At 46.5% G+C, this 21,028-nt stretch overlaps 1 protein-coding gene across 2 annotated transcripts in view; it reads left to right on the top strand.

Annotated features, from left to right (window-relative positions):
- Nucleotides 1–21,028, top strand: part of CLIC5 (chloride intracellular channel 5) — a 971,906-nt gene that overhangs the window by 542,932 nt on the left and 407,946 nt on the right. The gene's annotated exons all lie outside the window — the stretch shown is intronic.

The following is a 21,028-nucleotide window of genomic DNA, read 5'->3' as shown; positions in this document are numbered from 1 at the left end:
TCCAACACCCAGGAGCTATTCAGAATTTTAAAGGAACTGGAATCCCCTGCTACTCCTCCAGACACCTGCTCCAAAGATAGCGCTTGGTGCACAAACATCCAAGAGGCTCTCTTGGGAAAAATTGCTATGCTCCAAACCAAAATCAATGAGAAAAAAAATAGTCTACGCTCCTTTATAGCACAGCTTGACCCTCAGGCTAACTACAAACCGAATACTGCACCTCAGCAACCTTTCTTCTTCTCACCCCTCTCTATTTCTGAAGTTGAACACATCCTTAACAGTCTTAAGCCCTCTAACTGTCAGGGTGACTCCTGCCCTGCCACTATTATCAAGGACGGCTCACAGCACCATGGCGCCATCACTACACTCATAAACTCCTCCTTCAAGTCGGGGATCGTCCCTGACTACCTCAAGGACGCCTGGGTTATTCCCTTACTGAAAGAACCTACCTTGGACGCTAACACTCCTACCAACTACAGACCTATCACCACTATGCCATTTCTTTTAAAAATTCTCGATCGAGCGGCATACCTGCAGATCCAAGATTACCTTGAATCCAACAACCTTCTGGTTTTAGGCAATCGGGCTTCCGCCCTCGCCATGGCACAGAAACTGTGTTACTAGATTTAAAAACACAAATAGAAGACTTAAAAGATAAGGGAAAACTGGCTCTCTTACTCTTTCTAGACCTCTCCGCAGCATTCGATTTAGTCAATCATCAAATCCTCTGCCACCACCTTAAATCAGCGGCTAACTTCTCGGAGAAAGCCCATCTTGGATTACATCATTCCTGGACAACAGATCTATGAGGGTCTTCTCCCCCTCTGCCACTGCTGAACCTTCCCCTGTCACATGTGGTGTCCCCCAAGGGTCATGTGTGTCCCCGACACTCTACAATGTTTTCACAAAACCTCTATTTGACATACTGGACCATATGGGCATCATACACCAGCTACGCTGACGATACCCAAATACTTATTCCCATTACGGGTGACCACAAAATTGACTCCCTAGCTATCAACGCCATTTATCAAGTCATCCAGGCCTGGATGGCGCAGCATGAACTGTGTTTAAATGACAAGAAGACTGAGCTCCTCATCTTAGGTTCACCCCAAAAACTCAGTAAACTTGACTCCTCATTCAAGTCCTTCAGCATCGATGGTAACTCCATCAAAGTGGCCAAGGACACCGAGACATTAGGTATTTATCTTGATTCCACCCTCTCCCTATCCAGACAAACTAATGCAGTCTCTTCAGCCGCATCTTACACATGCAAGCTTATCACAGCTTGCCGCCCTTTCCTGTCTCCTGCCAATTGCACAACTCTAGCCAGGACTCTTGTCCTCTCCAAAATCGATTACTGCAATGCCCTCTATCTGGGCACTAACCAATGCAATATCAGAAAAGTTCAAATCATCCAAAACAACGCTATTAGAGCGGCCCGGAACATTCCTAGAACAGCACATATCTCCGAATACAGACGGAGCGTTCGCTGGCTCTCAGTTACCCAAAGAGTCTCTCTTAAAGCCTTGGCAGTCACACATAAAAGTATCGCTAACCTAGCCCCCAGGTACCTTTCCAACAGGTTCACCTCGCACTCAGCTGCAAGACCTCTCAGAAGCGCACACACTAATTGCCTTGTCATCCCACGGTTCAACCTCCAAAAATCTGGAGGTCGCAGTTTCCCTGTCCCAGTAGCCAAGCTGTGGAACACACTACCCCACCCACTCAGGCTGAACCTTCCTTCACTGCCTTCAAGCGTAATGCCAAAGATTGGCTATCTACCCTCGACTAAGGATGTCTATTGACTGTAACAATATTCTATGACACCACAGGCTATTTTTATGTCTCTGCCATTGCATTCTGCCCTATCCTGTAAATTGTATACCTTCGATTATGTCACTTGTATATTGTAAATTGTATACCTTTGATTATGTCACATGTATATTTTGTATATTCTAAATGTAAATACTTCTGTGTAAGCTGACTGTAACTAAATAATGTGCCCGGTTGCCCTCGGGCCTTGTGCGCTATACAAATAAACAAAATACAAAATACAAATACTACACAGACACTACAGGAAGGAAAACATAACCCAAGCTCTAAGAGCTATGGTTTGGCTACCTGTGAAAATATAATCTACTTCAAAGCACTCTGCATCACCCACAGAGCACTGAAAGGTCAAGTAGCTTAATTAATCAAATCCAAAATCCCACAATACCAACCAACCAGAGAACCTACCGATCAAAAGCAGGCAACACACCAGAGAAAGATCGGGAGGCTCTGCCTTCTACACCATGGTGGCCAAACTACGGAACGCGTTATGTGGGGAAGTGCTCACTATACCAGAGCTCCTTATACTCCATATAAATCCTAAAACATGGCTGTTCAATGCATAATTGATAGAGACTCTAGCCGTCCACTGGTAAAAAAAAAAGAACAAAAAGCACAACGCATGGCACTCAAACTCATGGCATGGAAACCGATCTTGAGGGAATGCCACACCGGCTTCCAAAGCCCACTTGGAAAACTAATATGTTACACTCAGAGAGCCCCTACTGACCAGCATCCAAAGAACGACCACTACACATTCAGTCACAAAACCGACAAAGTATTTTTGACAGGTAACAAACTCAGAGAGAATGTTACACTGGTTCCCACCACCGCCCATACCTACCAGAAAAGGGATGCAGGGCACCCACCCAGCAAAGATAAAACTAAATATAAATAATTTTTTTAAAAACCACTGCTACCCAAGTGCAACAAATAGTGGCACTATGTCCTGTCAACTGAGAATCACAGCCTAGCACAAGAACGCCAAATGTACCATGAGCCCTAGTTACTAATCCTCAAGCTCTACATTAAACTCATCACACGAAAACCTAAAGTTGCCACTTGCAAATAGTTATTTATAGACCAACATCAGACAACAGAACCCTCCGCCTCTACAATCGCTCTAACACAAGACAGCCCTCAGCCAACACATCCCTGAAACACGGGCATGTGCGGGTACACACACACACCCTCCACCTCCTCGTGGTACTTCCGATCTGATCTCCAAAACACAAATCCCTGCCATCTTGTATTTTCACCCTCCTCTCTACTAACCCAAGCACACTCTTCCTTTTAAAACTGCCAGAGTGCTTGGAGACCATGCAAATGGCAACAGTGCATGGTACACATCTTATTAACACAACATTTTTTGGAAGGGGGGCTCGTTTTTAATGGTGCTTTGAAACAGTGTCTTGTATAAGCACCATATAAATAACCAATAAATAAAATAAAATTGTTTCTCGTATCAGTCGCTGCTGTAACATTCACAGAAGCTGTGCAAGACCCCATGCACTTTTAAAGAGAATTGTAAGGCACCTACATGTAAATATCTCTCCCCAACTGTCTATGGCTTGCCCTTTATTTGTCTCTGATCGAGGTGTGTTCCAACTCTCTCTACCATCATATGATGTGGCAATTATTTACTGCTTGATAAGATAACTGCCTGTAGGGTCGTGTACGTTTTCTTAATTGCTCATTTTTTGGACCCTCTGAAGATTAGAATGCATTTCCTTCCTTTACAAATTATTTTGGGGATTTAAATTTACTAGCTGGGAATTCGATTCTCCATCACCTCTGCCATCTCCCCTCCACTCCTTTTCCTTCTCCTTACACCAATTTTTTACCCTTTATTCAGTTTTTGCCTTTTTTCACCAAACTTTACCTAAACCAAACTTTACCTAAACAAAAACAAACAAACAAACCTTTCCCTACAGACCATATATATGTATGGCTTTTATGGAAATTCATGAAAACAGGACAAGTAAAATGGGTTTCGTTTTTATTATGTCAGTTTCTGGGTGCAAGGCACCTGCAGGACTGGCCAGTTAACAGTGTAATGAAACACCATGTCCTCAATAAATACAAAAATGCAAATACATATGCCACTCCCTGGCCTTCTGTAAACACTACTCTCTGGATGTGAGCTCATGAGTGTGCTCAGTTTGCTCTGCAGGTACTTTGGGATCTCTCCACTTGAATCTCAGTGTTCGTCTACCTTCCATGATTCCACAGTATTCTCTGCAAACTGAATGGTGGATGTAAATACAGGAAGGGACAGGGACACCCTTGGAGAAAATCATAGTAAGAACAATAATAATAATAAAAAACATTCTGTGTTTTTATGTAGTGCTTCATGCTGAGTTCCTTTTGCTACTAACAACTATAACAACAGGTTTTATTATTACCCAATTTAACGGTACTCACTGAAATTACAAGAGCATAAAACTGGCAGATGTGAACAACAAAGATACCAATCTTCATAATATAACTAAAAATGTTTTCCATTTCTTGTGAGTCCTATGCTGGGCTTGTGCACAGGGCTAGCCTTAGGCCAGGGCAACCGCCGGGGCGCTGTACTCACCGTCTCATGGTCTGGCGTCCCGGCACCAAGTACTCAGTATGGCGGTGCACCTTGGGCCGCCCTGGAAGTTTTCTTTTTTTCTAGTTGGAGTTTTCTTTTTTTTTGTTGCGGCACCCATTGCCCTTCCCGTCACTAAGGTGCGCGTGGGATCTCGAGGTGTTCCTTGGTGACGCGTCGGGTTGTCGCCTCCTAAAGGGGCAGCATTGTGCAGTTAGCTGGGAGTTGGCTGTCCTGCTGTCAATCGGCCATGCGTGGCCACAGGGCAGACAACCTTTTGCTGGTGGTAAAGCGGTCCCCCGTTGTGCAGGGCAGGGAACTGCATTTACTTTCAGGGTGAACAATGAAAACTTCGCTGGGCATCATGTCGACTTCATTGGCACGAGAATGAAAGGCATCCTGCGGCCACTCCAATCAGATTTTGAAAAAGGCACGTAAAATGGTTCCGACTACTGTGGTGGTTTCCCCAGGGAAAAGTGGGCTCATTGGGTGCCTAGGAAGTGGTCGAAGGACTGCCATCAGCAAAGTTAGCATCAGTTAGTGCATGAAAATGTAGTTGGAGGGATCATATGATTGTTGCGCGAACTACCAAGCACATAGAAATGCCCCGTACTGGCTTCTACAGCAACTATAACTGTGCAGCCGCCTGATACTCCACATGATGCCAGACCTTACATGCAATGCATGCACCCAGCATCCAGCAGCACACGTATAATAAACAACATCCAAGGAAAACCAGTGTTAGCCCAGAATTCCTATGTGGAGTTTTACTTTTTTTTAACCCTTTAACTGCTAGGCTTTCATGCAAGTGCCTGCAAAGAGGACGAGCATACTCTTCCCTGGCACTTTAAAGGCCCCCCCACCCAAAAAAAGCAAGGATTCCATTTTAACTAGCTCACATAGTGACTTCATGCGCAGTTCATGTATGTTAATGTTGATATAAAACCATAACAGCCACATTTCTGTTTTGGATTTTTTTGTGATGCACCTATCTCGTGGGTTCCGGCAAATGTCGCTTTCAGTATACATGTAAGGATACATTGCCTAAGGTCTGATAAAACAAAACTATTAAATATGTGCGATTCAAGTAATAAAGAGGATATATAATTTAAGACAGAATTGTGCTTGTTGGGAATGCTTTATCATGTATATGGTCTTTTTAAATTGATAAATTATTTGAATACCACCCGCCCATAACATCTGAAAGTGGTAGTAAGCATCAAACACATTTGGGCTGATTGACAGAACGTTTTCCAATGGGACTGCAGCATTATAAAACACGTGCATCAGGGCCACTGGATTCTCCGAGAGCCGGTCAGGCTGCTATATGTATGTTTGACCCCCTTATACTGCAGCTAGTGCAAGTTCTGCAGACTAGCAGCGGTGCAAGTAAAGTAGTGGAATTTCAATGAATAATTCAGGCAAAGCTCCGGTTTCAGCGTTATGGTAAACTTTCAGCACCTGGGCTGCCATTATTAATTTCAGGGCCGGCCCTGAGCACGGCTGTGCTGTTCGCATTGAGCACGCTGGACCGAGATTTGCTGACATCCGCAGGCCCCGGCATGGCCGGATCACTGGCCGGCAGGGTCGGACTGGGACAAGAAATAGGCCCGGACACTGAAAAAAAAGTGGCCCACCCCTCGCCTCCAAAAAGTGGCCCACCCCTCGCCTCCCAAAAGTCGCCCACCCCTCGCCTCAAAAAAAGTGGCCCTCAAACCATCATCTGTGAATCGTGTCAATTCACGACTTTACAGAAAATGCTACTTATGGAGCGTTCATGAGTTTCCCACATTACATCACAGCTCATAAAATATCGTAACTTTGCATACAAGAATGGATCACGATATGTATCATTAATATCTCTGTGTATAGATCCATATTGTCAAATTACTGTGAATGCAAGCAGATGTCCAAGGCCAAATGATAATATGTTATTGTATAGCACTTACGCTTAAGCTCTTTTTTATAGAACAAATTTGCATACAATATCACCCAACCTGTGTTGGTACTCATTTATCGACCTAAGAAGGATGAAAGGCTGAGATGGCCTTGCTGGGATTCACACCTGCAGATCACACACACATCGCAGTAGCGAGCGCTCAACCCACTGAGCTATCATATCGGATATAGTAAAATGAGCAATTATTATTTGGTGGGTACCATTAAACTGGTAACTGAGATTTAACGGCAGACCAGTTAAGTTCATCTGCAGGTCTGGTGCAAATATGGCTGCATTTCGAGCCTGCGTGCATCTACTTTTCAGGCTTCAGATCAGAGGTTGGCAAAATAGGCAAAGCAGCACACTCACAGGACATCCCATACTCTGATCACTCATTACCTCATACATGCAAACAAACATCCTGAATAGCATGCCAGAGATGGGAAAAATAGACACATTACAACAAAGCATTCATTCATTGTGGACAAATGAAGACTAGTCAATGGCCACTTGATGTGCTATTGTCAAATATTTCTCATGTAGTCCGTACGGTGTATTACTACTGTAAGTCATCAGTTATCCTTTACATTTGCTAAAATACTATGGAAAATGCATGTTTTTTGCAAAAATGTGAGCCGTTTTTCGAAGGAATGTTTCTTGCTTGGGCCCATTTATACTGGAGCGTGTTTATTAATCACAAGAGAGAGATACCACATACATGAAGATCTGTTGAACACATGTGCCCTCATTGATGCATTTAGCAACACCTCTCTGCGGCTTGTCGTTTTAGTGTTAAGTGGATGTAAAGACCAGGAAACTGGAGCTCGCCTGTGTAAGCAACAGGAAGGAGAAAGGATGAGAACTCAGGAGCCAATAAATCACGCTTTTTATGGGTGACCCACTCACCGACCACCCCGGCGAGCGAACAAACACCGAAGAAGGCAGAGCTGCCAGGGTGTTGCAAAAAATAACAATGTAGGGCACCTTCGAACACATCCAACCCCCAGTGAAGGATGTAAGGAGGAGTGTCTCCTAATGTTACACTTGGACTAGAGCGCAGGTCCCTTCCCTCCACCCAACAGGCCGCCTTTGTGCTGCGGTGCACATCCACCCCGTCAAACAACAAACATGAATGACCGTGGTGGCTCTTTCAGTGTTGGCCTTTTATGGGACAGGCCGGACAGCCAATGACCCAAAGCATTTTCTAGAAATGAGTTCACACTCACAGCCTCTGAAAACATCTTTTTTTTGGCAGGCAAATGTTGCTGCGTGCTTTCCAAGTGCGGCAAAATCTTTACCTCAAACCACTTTGACGAATCTAGCCCCAGCTGCATTACATGGACTGGTAACAAATCAAATATCATACTTGAAATGCTTACATTTGGAGCACGACATTTCTTAGCTGTTAAATATGCATGCATGGCAAGCACTTATTGTCATGTGGAAATCAAGAGCTGCACACATCCTCAAACTTAGTCATTGTGAACGGGGACGGGGAGTACCCTCCTCTGGCAGCACATTGTCATCACACAAGCAAGACTGGAATGGTTACTAGTATGATCTCACCTCCTCTCAGCAGGGCCGTCTGCATCTCTCTCCGCTGCCAGTAGCAGCAGGCAGGCAGCCTGTGGCGAGGGCCTGTGGGGTGGTGGTGTTGGGCTGTGGGGTTGATGATGGGTCCCTCACCTCTGTGCCGGCAGGCTGGCCTGGGTGGCTGGTTGCTGCCTGAGTGCTGCTCTGTGCCCTCCTGGGCTGACTGGGGGCGGTGGCCCACCCCAGACCATCCCTGAACACCGTACATGCACCTAAGGCGCCGGAGGAGAGAGCCAGGAGCACCAGGCACACCAGCGGGATCCTGAGAGCTGCCATTCTCGGGCTCCTAGAGAGAAACGTCCATGAACTTCATGAAGAGGTGAGCAGGGCGAGGTGACTGGCGCTGCCTTCTCCGCCCCCGCTGCTCCGAGTTCGGGTCGTGCGCTCTGTACCTGGACCATAAAGGCAGCACTGGGGCGGCGAGGTGATGTCACGAGAGGGGAACGCACGCCTTTTCAATGAAGCCCCCGCTTCCTCCACCACCCCATCTGCCCAGCTAGAAAAGGACTTCCCTCCTCTCAGAGGAGAGTGTCACCAGTCTGTGCCCAGCGTGTCCTGCGGGGTCAGTGCATGGCAGGAGCCCAAGGGTGGGACCTCCGCAAACTCCCCAAGGTGCCGTGCAGGCAATTTTTCAAAAATGATATGCCCCCCACGCAATACGTTGCAGCCTGGCTCCAGTAATACAAAACACTGGGAGGGAGCAGGCCGGGCTGAGGCAGCTCCGCCCAGCATTGCCGCTCCCTCCCAGTGTTTTGTAACACTGACTGCTGCTGGCGCCAGGGTGTCGTGGCCGGGCCACGGCAGTTGGCGCCCGGCCCGCCGCATTTATCAAAGAAAGGTAACACTTCAGTGTTACCTTTCTCTGCATCTGCGGCGGGCTGGCGGCGGCGGAAGCAGGGCTGCAATTGCAAAGGATCTGTAAGTTGCTTACTTACAGATCCTTTGCAACTTGCATCCATCCGTCCGGCGAGGCCGAGGCCCTGGGGGCTGGTTCCTGAAGTGTGAAGGCTTCACAATGAAGCCCATGCCTGGGCCGAAACCGGCCCACATGGTCTTCAGGAACCGGCCCCCAGGTCTCCAGCCATGATTTTGCATCGGCCACGGGCCGATGGGCCGATGACCCAATCCGACCCTGCTGGCCGGTGGCAGATTCTTGTATTCTTTCTAAGCAAGAGTTACTGTATTTGAATTCCAGATGCTCCATACAAAGGGCTCCAGCTCATTTTACACGAAGGCCATTCATGCGGGATTCCCTCGCTGGACGCAGTGCCAAGAACCGCTGAGAATATTATGTGTGGGTGTCCTGATATTGAGTTGGCAACTCTAAAGTCAGGGAAAACATTGTTTGGCAGCATTGTCTGTACATGTGAAACCTGTGTGGAGTTATACAAATTGTTTAACCTTGCTTCCTGAGGTGCTCCGAACCTGACAGCCTACACTCTCTTCCTACCAACCTGCTCTGCTTTCTTCCACCATCATCTCCCAACACAAGGAGCTGTCTTTATGTAAATGGTCTCAGAGTAATGCCCTGCCCTCAACCTCATCTGCTTGAGGCACCTCGTGTACCGGTGATAAAGGCTCTATATCCCTATTGCTAGACACAGTCCTGTCCGTCCAGATGCCTCCTGCAAACTATAAAAATAACTGAAATCATATAAAAGTATATGATATGATATTTTATTTATATCGCGCTCGTACACAGATGTTTCAGAGCACGACCAGGTGAAGGGAGGGGAACAGGGGAGAAACAAAACAGCGATCTTACTAGGCCCAGTGACATTGAGAATGCGCAAGCGCATGGGGAAGGGAAAAGGGGGAAAGTGCATGGAAGGGGGAGAAAATTGGAACGTGCAGAGCATAGGGGAGAACAAAATAAATAATAAGTAAATAAATAAGTTTAAAAAAACAGTGGTAGTGCAGCCTGCATGTGGCAAAGTGCTTGGTTAGTCAGATAGGGTGTATCTGATAAGTGCAGAAGAAGAGTGGGTGGGGGACTGTATGGGTACAGATATAGGCCCCAGTGCAAGGGGTGGGCCTGAGGCAGTGCAGGAGGGTGGCAGGGTGAGCAGGTACCTTGGCCCGAAGGACAGAGGGTGGCCAGGTGCACAGAGCCGAGAGAGAAAGCAGATTAGCAGGGGAGAAGCGGGGCAAAGGCAGAAGCAAAGAGGAAGGTCTTGAGGAGCTTTCGAAAACGTAGATGGTTCTCCTCAAGTTTCAAGGTGGCAGGGAGGCAGTTCCAAAGGGAGGCTCTAGCCGAAGACAGAGATCTACCCCCAGCTCGTTTCTTTGAAAAACGACTGACCCTGAGGGAGTTAGAGGTAGAGGAGCGATGGGCTCGAGAGGGAAGGTATTTACGGAGGGATAGTTCAAGGTATTTTGGACCCAGACCCCAGAAAGCTTTGTGGACAATGCAAAGGGTTTTAAATGTAATCCTTGCATCCACTGGGAGCCAATGAATGGCAAGTAGATTTAGAAAGAGGCAGTTACAGTAGTCCAACCTAGAGAGAATTAGAGCTTGGGAGACAGTGAGTTTATGAGGGAAGGAGAGCAAAGGAAGAGTACCTCAAAGGAGGTGCAGTAAGAAGTTTGACTTATTAGAGACGTCAGAGATGTGTGCGGGGAAGGAAAGTGTGGAGTCAAAGATGACGCAGAGGCTCTTAGCTTTGCAGGTAGGGGCAGGAGGAGGACCAAGGGAGGCCGGCCAGAGAGTGAGTGGAAAGGATGGAGAGGGAGTACCAATGAGGAGGATCTCAGTCTTGTTGGCATTTAAACAAAGATAGTTGGCGGCACACCAGTTTTGAATGGCGATTAGACAGTCAGAGATGAGAGAAGGAGAGGAGGTGGCTGAAGGAAGCCTGAAAATGAGTTGGGTATCATCAGCACAGCACTGAAATCTGAGCAGAAAATGGAAATGCAGTAGGCGAGAGTTGCCAGGTATTGGTTGAAAAGCCAGGGCGAGAGTTTAGACCCCTGGGGAACACCATAGGTAGAGAGGACGATAGAAGATAGGAAGGACCCAAGTTGTACCTGGGAGGGTCGATCAGAGAGAAACGAGGTCAGCCAGGCCAGAGCCTGATCGGTGATACCCAGGTTGTCACGGAGACGATTGAGCAGGGTGGTATGGTTGACCGTGTCAAAAGCAGAGGAGAGATCAAGTAGGATGAGGAAAGAGGGAATGTTAGAGTCAAGGTTGGAGAGCAGGTTTTCACGAATGTACAGGAGAGCAGTTTCCGTGCTTCTGGCAGCTCTGAAGCCAGATTGGTGGTCATGGAGAGAGCCAACACAGTCATAATGAAGGTTAAGCTGAGAGATGGCAAGCTTTTCAAGGAGTTTACCCAAAAAGGGAGTAATGGAAATTGGGCGAAAGTTAGCTGGGCAAGAAGGATCAGCTGCGGGTTTCTTGAGGAGAGGATGTACAAGGTCATATTTCTTATATATTTTGAAAAGTTATCACCTTCCTATCGTTCACTCAAAAAGGTTTTGCTATTCTAAGATGTCTTTGGGTGGCCAAGAGCAGCAGGGCTCCTAACTTATGCCACTGTTAGGATCATGAGATCAATGAGTGATACCTAGCCATCTAGGCATTCATCCACCGAGCCACAGACCAACTGTCCCTTTGCGCTGCTGCAAATATCTGGTTCTATGCAGCAGCTTGCAAAGTGGCACATTTATTTCTTTGTTATGACCCATGCAAACTTCATGTTCTTAGCGAGCTAATGTGGGCGCGGCTTTGAAGAGCGGATCCGAACATACAAAATTGTTATACATTTAGTAGGAAGAGGTAATGGACTGATTGGACTGATTTATGTGAGAAGAAGGCATAAAAGAGACAGACATTTCTTTGAGGGTTTATTACTAATTAAAAAAACAGACGTTTTTGAAAATTGTCTCAGACAGTAAGTAATCAAATGGTAAATTAGATCTTTTGTGATTTTCAAAGTGCAAAAAAAGATAATTGACTGTGAAGATGCCATGCTGATTCCCCAGAGGACCTCACTAGATAGTTGCATCTACTGAGGTCGTCACTTAAGTCTACTCCACGAATCAGTCCATCCATCAACAAAAAATAATAAAACGTAGTTGTTGCAGTATTTTAAAAATCGTTCCATCTTTATTTTACTTTTAAACTGAGAATATTTTAATGTATACACAAATACACATGTCTCTCTTCCTGATTCAAATTCCTGATTAGTTAATACAAATCAGTAGTTATTCCACTGCGCAAAAATCCTCACTGCATAGAACAGTCTTATGACATGTTTGGCCACTTTCCAGCTTCCGTACCTGGGAAACTCGTAGCGCGAGTAATGGCTTCTTGGCTGCAATGATTTGCAGAGGAAACTGACATCCTACGAGAACAACACGCAAGCTTTCGAAACTAGGAACTGGGACCGAAACTCTCCTCATGGGTGGCAGCCAAAGGAGGTGTCACTGATCTGGGGTTACTAGATTTATCTGCAGTATTTGACACCATGGACCATCGGCTACTCCTTAGTCGGTTGTACCAAGTTGCCCCTCGATGGACAGGCCTGGATTGCCAACAATCCTACCTTACTGGTTGCAAACTATGAGTGGCATTAGGACCTAATGAATCTTGTGAACAACTAAAGACCTGTGCAGTACCCTAGGAATTGGACCTTTTGCTTTTATTGTTCAATGTATATGCATCTCTTTGGCAAATCGGTCAGAATCTGTTGGATTTTGTTTTTCATGTACAATACTCAATTCATCATTTGTGTGGACGATAATATTAGGAATATAGCAAAATGTCTCAGAGCCTGCCTGGAGGCAGTCCACCAATAGATGCAACTAAATCAGCTAAAAGCTGAAACAACCCAGGTTCTATTTGCTCTTTTTCACCACTTAGCAAGCCACACCCACCTGGTGCCTTCCTGCTTGCCGCTCTGTTTCCCTACTTAACGAGCCCTCCAGCTTCTTTTCCTTTGCAGATGGGGAGCAGGTGCAAGTGGATCTAGGCCACCTGGCCTAAGCCCTGCCCACCTGGTGCCTGCCGTTCTTTTTCACCACTTAGCAAGCCCCGCCCACCTGGTGCCTTCCTGCTTCCCGCTCTTTTTCACCACTTAGCAAGCCCCGCCCACCTGGTGCCTTCCTGCCTGCTGCTCTTTTTCATCACTTAGCAAGCCCCGCCCACCTGGTGCCTTCCTGCTTGCCGCTCTTTTTCACCACTTAGCCAGCCCTGGCCACCTGGTGCCTTCCTGCCTGCCGCTCTTTTTCACCACTTAGCAAGCCCCACCCACCTGGTGCCTTCCTGCTTCCTGCTCTTTTTCACCACTTAGCAAGCCCCGCCCACCTGGTGCCTGCCTACTTCCCGCTCTTTTTCACCACTTAACAAGCCACGCCCACCTGGTGCCTTCCTGCTTGCCGCTCTGTTTCCCTACTTATGGAGCCCTCCAGCTTCTTTTCCTTTGCAGATGGGGAGCAGGTGCAAGTGGATCTAGCTCACCTGGCCTAAGCCCCGCCCACCTGGTACCTTCCTGTCTGCTGCTCTTTTTCGCCACTTAGCAAGCCCCGCCCACCTGGTGCCTTCCTTCACCATCACTGTCTTGTGGCCAATGCTGGATTTAACTTTTATGGACTTCATTCATTCACGGTGCGTCACTCTTTCTCAACTCTCATGCTGGACTTCCTTTGCATCTTGTACTCATAGTGGCCCTGAATCATGCTGTTCCCATCTTCATCTTGTATCCTGGCTTGCAACATTATGTGTTACTACTGACTTCTGCAATTGTATTCGCTCTCCACTCATGCTTCCCCACTCTTTTTGACTGCTTACTCGCTTTTCTCTCCTCCTTTCCCTTCTCCCTTTTCCCATCTCCTCCCCTTACTTTCTTCTATGCACTTACTCTATCAGAATTGTCCCTGGACCTAATATGATAGCAACCTCGTCTGTTTCCTCCACCCTCCCATTACTGTTTTTTCCTCCCCACCACCCCTCCAGCACTATCTGAAATGTCGTCAGGCCTAGTATGATAGTCGCTTGTTTTGTTCCTCCCCTCCCTTTCTGCACCCCTCTCCCTCACCTTTTGTTTTTCTCCGGCTCTACCAGAAATGTCGTCAGGCCTAGTACAGTAGTCACCTGTCTGTTTCCATTTGCTTCCCACTCTCCCCCTCCCTTCCTTATCTATGTCTTAGCTCTTGCACTATCTGAAAGGTCGTCAGGCCGAGTACGATAGTTAATTTCACATCCTTACTGTTCATGGCCTGTTAGAATGTGGTTGTATTTTTCCTTGTTCCCTCCCTTGCCTTGAAGCGCTTTGAAACACATTGTGTATAGGCGCTATATAAATAAACGGTCATATCACGATCATAAACTATGACCTTTCATTGCCAGAATTCTGGCCACCTTGTATGGGACCCTGCCTGAACTTAGTGCTTTGGGTTAAGAATAGACGTGTCACTCTCCATAACAGCTCACATCTTTGCTGTAGCTCAACTAGGATTCTACTAATTCGGCCACCTTCTTAGACTCCTGAACTATATCTCACAAAAATGCTCAAATCATTCCAGTCAATCGTCTAGTCTAATCGTGGTTGGATATTTGCGATGCAGCTTATCTCAGTTTAACAGAACCACCAACCAGGGTCGGACTGGGACAAGAAATAGGCCCGGGCACCCAAAAAAGTGGCCCTCATACCATCATCCGTGAATTGCGTCAATTCACGACTTTACAGACAATGCTACTTAAGGAGGGTTCATGTGTCTGTAACATTACAACACAACTCATAAAATAACATAACTTTGCATACAGTTCTGTGACAGGGTCCACAGCTCCTCGGTGCAGGAGTGGCATGAAGCCACCACCCCCACTGCGGTTTTGGGACCTGCTGCAAATCGATGCTTATACAGGGCTCTGCAACCCCAGCAGGGAAGGAGGGTTAGGGTGACGATGGTTGGATCGGAAAGGGGAAGCACTAGGGAAACCGCAATGAGGTTTAGGGAGAGGTTATGGATAGGTTGGGGATGTTAGGGTAAGGTTATGACCACTGCGTGGCCATAAGATGTGTCATATTCGCTGCAAGAGAGAGAGTGCCACCCAGTTCCTGCCCCTGGCCATCCAAAACACCTCTTCGTGGGAATTCTTTGAGCTTGCTTTAATCAAGCCTTACCATCAAACTTTGTGGTGTTTACTCAGAGCAGCCTTCAAGAGTTAAAGACTTAATTGGAGCTGTAAACCTACTAATGGTGTAATAAAACTGTCTTAGACAGGTCTTCCTTCAGCCCTCATGTGTGTCCTTCACTGAAGTCCTGTTAAAACAAACACCCACTGTATGCCCAATCTAGCTCCGCCTCTCACCACCTCTACTGTAACGAGGTGTCTGGAGTGACGCCACACCGGATCTATTGGCTTAATTAGAACATGTTGTGCTGTTGGTTACAAATTAGGCTCCCCCACCCCCTTGGTCCTTCCAGACCACAGAAGGCATTCTCAGTAAACAGGATCACAGACCTGTGCTGCCAAAAAATGCCAGACATCTGCCTCGTTAAAGGACGAGTCAAATGTCTCACTGCTAGCGCCTAGACGTCACCAGTACAGTCGCTATAATACCATACGCGTCTCATCGCGACACTCTCCACCACAGATCAGCTGGCAATATCGAACTCAGCCATATTATTTATTATGCATTAACACATTTAAACCCACTCCTCACCCCCAATCCCCTCCCTTTGCAGACGTGCAGGTGCCATAATACAAAGAAAAAAAGGTCACATGAGGTCAGATGGCCGATCGCTTGTCATTGGTGTACTAATATACAAAATGCCCTATCGAATAAAATGTCATCACTACAATGCAAAATTTCTAAAAAAAAGGCTTCAGTACCACTCACTGACCAACAAACTAGTCAACCCCCGGTGCCCAGGACAACCACACCCTTTAGATTGAAGACTATCTCCATTACTGAAAAAATAATACTCTCCCTCAAACCTTCTAACTGTAAAGGCGACACGTGCCCAGCACAGATAATAAAGGACGCAGCGAGAGACCTCGCCCCATTTATCTCCAAGTTGATAAATTCCTCATTTAAAACTAATACAGTACCAGCCAACCTTAAAGAATCTTGGGTTCTACCATTACTAAAAAAACAAACTCTGGACCCCTCTATCCCCACCAATTACAGACCCATCACCACTGTGCCATTTCTTCTTAAAATCTTAGATAGAGCTGCTTACATACAAATTCAGGACTATCTGGAAGCCAACCACTTACTTGGCTCATGACAATCGGGCTTCCGCCCTCTCCATGGCACTGAAACAGCGCTGCTAGACCTTAAGACTCAAATTGAATAATTAAAGGACAATGGAAAAATAGCTTTGCTACTCCTACTGGACTTGTCGGCAGCGTTTGACTTGGTGGACCATGCAGTGTTATGCAACCACCTCCAATCGGCCGCCAACTTCACTAATGATGCTAAAACTTGGGTCCAATCCTTCTTAGCCAACCGGACCATGAGAGTTTCTCTACTTCAGCCTATGCCGACCCTATCAAAATAACCTGCAGGGTCCCACAAGGTTTCTGCGTATCCCCTACTATGTATAATATCTTCACCAAACCTTTGTTTGACAAGTTGGATAGACTGGGTGTCACCTACACTAATTATGCAGATGACACACAGATCCTCATACCCCTTTCGGGCAACTTCGAGGCAGACTCAGCCCTGGTGAACAAAATATACATCCTCATTCAGGCATGGATGGCATCCCATGGCCTCTGCCTGAATGAGGAAAAAACAGAGTTACTAATCTTAGGCTCGGAAGTCAATATCCAAAAACTCAGCCCAAACTACACATCCTTCGACATTGATAACAACCCTATCAAGGTGATGTCTGTAGTTAAAACTCTAGGATTCTATTTGGACTCCTCTCTTACTCTCAAAAAGCAAGTCAATTCCCTTGCCTCATCCATAACGTACACCTGCAAACTTATCAGAGCTTACAGACCTTACCTCTCGAGAGCGAGCTGTACCATACTAGCCAATGCTCTTATTATGTCAAGATTAGATTGTTGTAATGCCCTGTACTCAGGAGCCAATGTATATATTACAGACAAAATTCAAAGACTGCAGAATAACACCCTGAGGGCAGCACTCAACATCCCCTACAGAGAGCATATTACCAAATTCAGGAAAGAGGTTAACTGGCTGAAAATAACAGACAGAATTCTCCTCAAAACAGCATCCCTCACCTCCAAATGCCTGAATAACTTAGCACCTCCATACCTAATGGATAAAATCACTAGGTGAACAGCTACCCGCCCTACGAGATCCGCCAACTCATTTATGTTGGAGGTTCCTAGTTTCAAACGCTCGACAGCAGGAGGAACCAGCTTCCCTGTCAAAGCTGCACAATGCTGGAACAAACTACCCGTCAACCTCAAACTAGTACAACCCTACCCTAAATTCAGACACAAGATACTTAATTGGCTACACACTAATGACACTTAACTGACAAACTACACTTCCACCTTTCCAGTCCCTACACGATCCTTTGTTTCCACCAGACCACACTGTAGCTTGGTTAACTTTGCACGTAGCGTATATGTAGGCGTTTATATTGATACTCTTGATAATGTTTCCTGGACCTACCAAGACCACTGCTTTGTATTTAATGTATCTTTTACCTTGTACCTGCCTCCCATTGCATTCACTGCTCTATGTATTGCTACCTTTGCACTGTAACTAAGTTTTAAGATTTCTTGTTTCTGTTGCGCCCGTCTACCTAAGGGTTTGGTGCGCATTACCAAACAAATACATAAACAAACAAACAAACAAATTGTAGAGCCAGGGCCAACCTTTCACCTTTTGGTGATAAAATGGGTACCACGAGTTTGTTAATTATAGCACCAATCTATAAGAGGCATACGCACGCCAGCCATGCACCCTACTGAATACATTTGACCATTATTGCCCAAAAACAGGGAAACATCAAATACAGCGTAGCAACGCCTTCACCCGTGCACACAGTGTCACATTCAATAATCAACCCTTTATAATACTCTGTGCATAAGTACTGCACGCGGCTCCCTGCTGAGAGCTGAGCCACGTTATTGGGGACACAAATGGTTTCCCATGATGCTTTAAGATACATGTGACTGCAGTTTCAAAATTGGCGCAGAAAATCAAGTTCACTGTTAATGTTTTACGATGTCTGGGCTTGCTACGGAACACAAAATAGACCATGGCCGGCAGCAGGCGTCAAGGCACGGAAAAGGGGTTTAGACTTTATTAAACCTCACTATTTTAAAAAGGGTATTGGCACGTAAGTGGTTGTGGGTTATATATAATTCCTTATTTTGTAATCCGACAATCGATTCTTACACCAAACTCCCCGGGTTTGCACAAGGGTGCATCATTTACCCAAGAGCAACTTTAGCCATGAGATCAAAATGTAAACAAATGTGGAGGGTGCCCATGAGTGCCAAGGACGAGTATGCCCATCCTATTTGCATAGCATTTAAGGGGTTAAACACTCACTAAAAATCTAGGAGTTTACCCACACAAGATTACTACTGTCAAACATAGAGTCTGAGCCAAATGCTGTAACTATCTTTGACCATATGGTTAATGGGCACCAATGTGAAAGTAACTGCTGCTCTGTGAAGCCAACCCACAGTTACCAATACTGACGACTAGTTCTCCAATCCCATACTAATGCATTTAGTGAGTTGTAGTTCTGGTTAAATGCATGCTTCCCGTGCAACAGGGGAATGGCTTGCGGAGTGCCGGAAGATTTTCAAAGCCTTCCTCATGCCAAAGCAGTTGCTCTTGCCAGTCGTATGGCCCAAACATTAACCCTTTGCTTAAAGCACCCTGAAGCTGCCAAAGGGCAGTGTGGGCACGCTACAAACCACACAGATACAATCAAATACTTTCTCCTGCACGATGGATATAGTGGGGCCTGACTGAGCCTCCCACTATCACTTGCTTCTAATGCAGCTACCACTGACACACACCGAATGCCAGTGCCTGGCATTCCAGAATGAAAAGAAAGCCACTCACTCACCCCGCCCGCCCCCCCATGGCAGCAATCATGTGAAGTGACATACAGCAAAAAGCAAAAAAAATCACTGGTTACCATGTTAGCTCCAAGTGATAACCAAACTATTCATTAACAACAGCACAGAAACATATGGAAGCAGGATTTAGGTAAAACATTTACTGCAGGCAATTTTCAGTGTCGACCAATATTATTAAGATTTTAGAAATGGCGGCAAATATATGAAACAGTTGTAGAGCTTCTTGAAATGTCTTGTAAAGACAGACTGTAATTCACCCAGATACCAAGCTACCTGAAGAAGGGGTAGATGGATGTCCTCTGCCGGGAGATGGAGACAGCCTGAGGGAGGTGAGTGGGGAGACCCCGGAGAATGAATTTGCAGCAGCAAAGGCGTTAGGACTGTCTGCAGGTGCTAAAGAGCCATCCCTTTTTAGAAAGGATCACCGGAAAACTCAAGATTGCAGTGCAAAAGTGACAAGCACCAGAACTCTGTAATGTTTTTCAGCCATTGGCTGCACACATGTAAACTCGCCTGTAAACTGCCATCCCATTATGCCAAGACGTGTTCCCTTTTTATATGGTGGTGTTCCATAAATATTAGCATGCCTTGTGTAAGTAAGTTCCAAAGGTTTGTAAGGACAAACTGGAAAACATCCACCGGGCCTGAACTTGCATACAGAGTATGGTTAAAAAGTGTTGCCTGTGACTTTTTTTTTTTAATTCTTTTTATTAGAATTTAACATATATAATCAATCAACTTCAAAAATCACATCAACTCCCATCTCCCTCACCCCTCTCCCTCCCCCCCAGTAGTAGCACCCCAAAAGTCCACCGTTCTCAGTATCTCCTCTCACGCCTTTCAACCCAAAAGGTACAACAGCTTTAGTCTCTGTGGGCACCATTGTTCCCGAAATTCCCCCCTCAGATAGCTCAATGTCTCAACCCACTCAGCAGCAAAGCTCGCCAGCTTCCCCTCCACTGCGTATGTTGCCCATTCCAATGAAACAATATTCCACATTTTCCTTAACCAGTCCTGCTCCGTGGGGATTGTTGGGCTTTTCCAATTTTGCGCAATTAAACTCATTGCTACTAAGATGAACACTGATTTCGCTTTGCTCCTCCCTGTCGTGCCCCCTTCCCCTCCCGCCCCCCTCATTCCCAACAGAATTTCCCTAGGGTCCTGACTGCCATCCCGCCCTATGAACTGGGAGAGAGCCCCCGCAACCTCGCGTCAAAAGGGTCTGATACGCAGGCATTCCCACCATATATGAGGGGCCGAGCCTCGTTCTCCGCAGCCCCTCCAACAGTCCCCCTGAGATAGCTGGGTACATTGCATGTAGCTTGGCCGGGGTGTTATGCCAACCGAAGATATACTTATACCAAGCTTCTTGTAGCTGGGTTGCCTTGGCCACTTTGGGGTTTGCCTTCCACAATCTTTCCCAATCCTCTCTTTCCCTCTCCACCCCCAACCTTTGCTCCCACGTTCTCATGTATGGCCATACAATTATCGAGCTTGCGCTCTCAAGGAGTTTATATAGGTCCGATATCAGACCCTTAGCGCCATCATGGGACAGAAGGAATCGTTCAAACTGTGTCAGGTCCCGCGTGGCAGTCCTCCTCACCTCCACCGACAGCACCCAGTGCCGAATTTGGAAATATCTATGCCTCTCCACCTCCCCCACCCCGAATTCCTGCTTACATTCTTCGAAGGTTTTGACCTTACCATTGCTGAACATGTCCCTCAGCGTTCTACATCCACCGTTCTCCCAAGCTCTAAATGCCCCTTTCTCTAGCCCCGGCGTAAAGTCCCCATTGTTGAAGATGGGCGTGAAAGGGGAAGGGAACGATGATATCTTTCGTTTCTCCACTACCCTGTCCCAGGTCGACACCATCCCCTTTGTGATGTCACTCAGGTAGACATGGGCCGGTCGTAGCCTTCGCGGGAGCCACAATATTTCACCCAGATGGTGTCGGGCGACTGCCCTGTCCATCCGCACCCAGTGTTTTACATAGTCGTCTGCTAACCACTCCCTAAGCACCCGGAGGAGCGCCTCTTCGTGGTATCGCCTAAA

The sequence above is a fragment of the Ambystoma mexicanum genome, chromosome 4p (genome assembly GCF_040938575.1).
Source record: "Ambystoma mexicanum isolate Mex_15411 chromosome 4p, UKY_AmexF1_1, whole genome shotgun sequence".
Lineage (NCBI taxonomy): Eukaryota > Metazoa > Chordata > Amphibia > Caudata > Ambystomatidae > Ambystoma > Ambystoma mexicanum.
This window is presented reverse-complemented; position numbering and strand designations above follow the sequence as displayed.